The sequence below is a fragment of the Arachis hypogaea genome, chromosome 5 (assembly GCF_003086295.3).
Source record: "Arachis hypogaea cultivar Tifrunner chromosome 5, arahy.Tifrunner.gnm2.J5K5, whole genome shotgun sequence".
Lineage (NCBI taxonomy): Eukaryota > Viridiplantae > Streptophyta > Magnoliopsida > Fabales > Fabaceae > Arachis > Arachis hypogaea.
In genome coordinates this window covers 23450903-23456144 of record NC_092040.1, presented here as the reverse complement: position 1 = coordinate 23456144, position 5242 = coordinate 23450903, and the positions used below count along the sequence as shown (strand labels likewise).

Below are 5242 nucleotides of genomic sequence, written 5' to 3'. Positions count from 1 at the left end.
TTGCCATGGAAAGGAGTAAGAAGGATTGAGTAGAAGCAGTAGGAGAGCAGGCGTCCCTGGGCTCTACAGCATCTCCATCCGCTTATCTGAAATTCCTACCAATGAATCTGCATAAGTATTCTATCCCTTTTATTATTTCCTTTTATTAATTTATTTTGAATCTAATCAAGTATCATGTTTAATTCGCCTGACTGAGATTTACAAGGTGACCATAGCTTGCTTCATACCAACAATCTCTGTGGATTCGACCCTTACTCACGTAAGGTTTATTACTTGGACGACCCAGTACACTTGCTGGTTAGTTGAACGGAGTTGTGAATTCAACCAGTGCCATAATAAAGCTTTCATTCAAAATCCAAAGAACGCATAAATCACAATTTCGTCCACCACTTCTCCATTACAGAGAGTGGCATAAGATTTATACCTGATCCCAGGTCACACAAAGCCTTCTCAAAGGTCATGGTGCCTATGGTACAGGGTATTAAGAATTTACCAAGATCTTGTTTCTTTTGAGGTAGAGTTTGCTGAACCTATGTATCTAGTTCACTAATGAGCAAGGGAGGTTCACCTTTCCAAGCCTCATTACCAAATAACTTGGCATTCAGCTTCATGATGGCTCCTAGATATTGAGCAACTTGCTCTTCAGTTACATCTTCATCCTCTTCAGAGGAAGAATAGTTCTCAGAGCTCATGAATGGCAAAAGGAGGTTCAATAGAATCTCTATGGTCTCTAGGTGAGCCTCAGATTCCTTAGGTTCCTCAGTTTGGAACACCTTTTTGTTCAGAGGACGTCCCAGGAGGTCTTCCTCACTAGGATTCACGTTCTTCTCCTCTTTTGTGCATTCGGCCATATTGATTATATCAATGGCCTTGCACTCTCTTTTTGGATTCTCTTCTGTATTGCTTGGGAGAGTACTAGGAAGAGTTTCAGTGATTTTCTTACTCAGCTGGCCCACTTGTGCCTCCAAATTTCTAATGGAGGACCTTGTTTCACTCATGAAACTTAAAGTGGCCTTAGACAGATCAGAGACTATGTTTGCTAAGCTAGAGGGGCTTTGCTCAGAATTCTCTGTCTGTTGCTGAGAAGATGATGGAAAAGGCTTGCTATTGCTAAGCCTATTTCTTCCACCATTTTTAAAGCCTTGTTGAGGCTTTTGTTGATCCTTCCATGAGAAATTTGGATGATTTCTCCATGAGGAATTATAGGTGTTTCCATAAGGTTCACCCATATAATTTACCTCTGCCATTGCAGGGTTCTCAGGATCATAAGCTTCTTCTTCAGAAGATGCCTCTTTAATACTGTTGGATGCATTTTGCCATCCATTCAGACTTTGAGAAATCATGTTGACTTGCTGAGTCAACATTTTATTCTGAGCTAATATGGCATTCAGAGCATCAATTTCAAGAACTCCCTTCCTCTGAGGCACCCCATTACTCATAAGATTCCTCTCAGAAGTGTACATGAATTGGTTGTTTGCAACCATTTCAATAAGTTCTTGAGCTTCTGTAGGCATTTTCTTTAGGTGAATGGTCCAGTGACATCTTAGAGAACTCAGATAGACCATAATAGAATATATCCAGAATGGTCCACTCTGAAAGCATGTCAGAAGGACACTTTTTGGTCATCTGCTTGTATCTTTCCCAAGCTTCATAGAGGGATTCACCATCTTTTTGCTTGAAGGTCTGAACATCCACTCTAAGCTTGCTCAGCTTTTGAGGAGGAAAGAACTTGGCCAATAAGGCCATGACCAGCTTATCCCAAGAGTCCAGGCTATCTTTAGGTTGTGAGTCCAACCATGTTCTAGCTCTGTCTCTTACAGCAAAAGGGAAAAGCATGAGCCTGTAGACTTCAGGATCTACTCCATTATTCTTAATAGTCTCACAGATCTGCAAGAACTCAGTTAAAAACTGGTAGGAATCTTCTGATAGAAGTCCATGAAACTTGCAGTTCTATTGCATTAGAGCAACTAGTTGAGGTTTTAGCTCAAAATTATTTGCTCCAATGGCAGAAATTGAGATGCTTCTTCCATCAAATTTGGAAGTAGGTGTAGTATAGTCACCAAGCATCCTCCATGTGTTATTGTTGTTGTTATTATTTTCGGCTGCCATCTCCTCTTCTTTTTCGAAAATTTCTGTCAAGTCCTCTCCAGAGGGTTGTACTTTAGCTTCCCTTAGCTTCCTCTTTAGGGTCCTTTCAGGTTCAGGATCTACTTTAACAAGAATGTCCTTGTCCTTGCTCCTGCTCATATGAAAAAGAAGGGAATAGAAAATAATAATAGGAATCCTCTTTACCACAGTAGAGAGATTGCTTTATGTTAGTAGAAGAAGAAAAGAATAGAAGAAGGAAAAGAGGAAAATTCGAACTCAGAGAGGAAAAGGGGGTTCAAATTTTAAGATGAAGAGAAGTGTTAGTAAGTGAATAAATAAATAGAAAGAGATGAGAGAGAAGAGTTTTTGAAAATTAACTAAAATAAAAGAAAAATATTAAAGTTAAAATTCAAAAATTAAGAAAAGGAATTAAATAAAAATTAAAATTTGAAACAATTAGTTAAAAAAATTTTGAAAAAGAGGGAGGTAATTTTCGAAAATTAGAGAGAGGAAAGTAGTTAGGTGGTTTTGAAAAAGATAAGAAACAAACAAAAAGTCAATTAGTTAGTTGAAAAAGATTTGAAAATTAATTTTGAAAAGATAAGAAGTTAGAAAAGATTTTTGAAATCAATTTTGAAAAAGATATGATTTGAAAAAGATCTTTTGAAAGATATGATTGAAAAAGATATTTTGGAAAAGATTTGATTTTTAAAATTAAAATTGATTACTTGATTAACAAGAAACTAAAAGATATGACTCTAGAATTTAAAAATTGAACCTTTCTTAACAAGAAAGTAACAAACTTCAAATTTTTGAATCAATCACATTAATTGTTAGTAAAGTTTTCGAAATTTTGAAATAAAGATAAGAAAAAGATTTTGAAAATAAATTTTAAAAATTTTCGAAAATAATAAAAAATGAAAAAGATTTTGAAAAGATAGGATTTTTTAAAATTGAAAATTTGACTTGACTTATAAGAAATAGCTAAGTTTTAAAAATTTTTGACTAAGTCAACTCAAATTTTCGAAAATTATGAGCAAAATAAGGGGAAGATATTTTTTATTTTTGAATTTTTAATGAGGAGAGAGAAAAACACAAATATGACCCAAAACATGAAAATTTTGGATCAAAACACTTAATGCATGCAAGAACACTATGAATGTCAAGATGAACACCAAGAACACTTTGAAGATCAAGATGAACATCAAGTCTTATTTTTGAAAAATTTTCAAGAAAAGAAAAACATGCAAGACACCAAACTTAGAAATTTTTCATATTTAGACACTAAGAATTCAAAAATGCATATGAGAAACAACAAAACACACAAAACAAGAAAATATCAAGATCAAACAAGAAGACTTACCAAGAACAACTTGAAGATCATGAAGAACACCATGCATGAGTTTTTGAAAAATGCACAAATTTTTAAAGACATGCAATTGACACCAAACTTAAAAATTGACACTAGACTCAAACAAGAAACATAAAATATTTTTGGTTTTTATGATTTTATTAAATTTTTTTGGTTTTGTTATTATTATTTTTTTTCGAAAATTATTTTTTTTGAAAAATGAAAACAAAGAAAGAATTTTGAAAGATTTTTGAAAACTTTTTGAAAAGAAAATTACCTAATATGAGCAACAAGATGAACCGCTAGTTGTCCAAACTCGAACAATCCCCGGCAACGGCGCCAAAAGGTTGATAGGCAAAATTGTGATTTACACTTTTTATAACTCGAACAATTCTTAGTAATGGCTCCAAACACTCGGTGCACACTACTATGGTTCACTCACATTCTTCACAACTTCGCATAACTAACCAGCAAGTGTACTGGGTCGTCCAAGTAATAAACCTTACGTGAGTAAGGGTCGATCCCACGGAGATTGTTGGTATGAAGCAAGCTATGGTCATCTTATAAATCTCAGTCAGGCGGATTCAAATGGTTATAATGGTTTTCGAAAATAATAATAAATAAAGCATAAAATAGATGAAAGAGATACTTATGTAAATCCTTGGTGGAAATTTCAGATAAGTGTATGGAGATCCTTTGCCCCTTCTGAATCTCTGCTTTCCTATTGTCTTCCTCCAATCATTCTTACTCCTTTCTATGACAAGCTGTATGTAGGGCATCACCGTTGTCAATGGCTACTTCCCATCCTCTCAGTGAAAATGGTCCAAATGCTCTGTCACAGCATGGCTAATCATCTATCGGTTCTCGATCATGTCTTAATAGAATCCATTGATTCTCTTGCGTCTGTCACTACGCCCAACAATCGGGAGTTTGAAGCTCGTCACAGTCATTCAATTCCTGAATCCTACTCGGAATACCACAGACAAGGTTTAGACTTTCCGGATTCTCAAGAATGGCCGCCAAAGGGTTCTAGCTTATACCACGAAGATTCTGATTAAGGAATCCAAGAGATACACGCTCGGTCTAAGGTAAAACGGAAGTGGTTGTCAAGCACGCGTTCATAAGGATGGATGATGATGAGTGTCACGGATCATCACGTCCATCAGGTTGAAGTGCAGCGAATATCTTAGAATAAGAATAAGCTTGAATCCAATAGAAGAACAATAATAATTGCATTAATTCTCGAGGTATAGCAGAGCTCCACACCTTAATCTATGGTGTGTAGAAACTCCATCGTTGAAAATACATAAGTGATCAAGGTTCAGGCATGGCCGAATGGCCAGCCCCCAAAGTCTAAGAACTAAACGTCCTAAGATAGATACCAAGATGTCTAATACAATAGTAAAAAGTCCTATTTATACTAGACTAGCTACTAGAGTTTACAGAAATAAGTCTTAGTGCAGAAATCCACTTCCGGGGCCCACTTTGGTGTGTGCTTGGACTGAGCTTGAGCTTTACACGTGCATAGGCTTCTCTTGGAGTTAAACGCCAAATTGTAACGTGTTTTTGGCGTTTAACTCTGGTTTGTGACGTGTTTCTGGCGTTTTACTCCAGAATGCAGCATGGAACTGGCGTTGAACGCCAGTTTGCGTCGTCTAAGCTCGAACAAAGTATGAACTATTATATATTGCTGGAAAGCTCTGGATGTCTAATTTTCAACGCAGTTAAGAGCGCACCATTTGGAGTTTTGTAGCATTAGAAAATCATTTTCGAGTGCAGGGAGGTCAGAATTCAGCAGCATCA

The 5242-nt window shown here is 36.1% G+C and overlaps 1 non-coding gene across 1 annotated transcript; it reads left to right on the top strand.

Annotated features, from left to right (window-relative positions):
- The first annotated feature begins 1596 nt into the window (after nt 1–1596).
- Nucleotides 1597–1704, top strand: LOC112804139 (small nucleolar RNA R71). Its single transcript, XR_003202759.1, has one exon. It is a non-coding gene; the product is annotated as a small nucleolar RNA R71 (small nucleolar RNA).
- The last annotated feature ends 3538 nt before the right edge of the window (nt 1705–5242 follow it).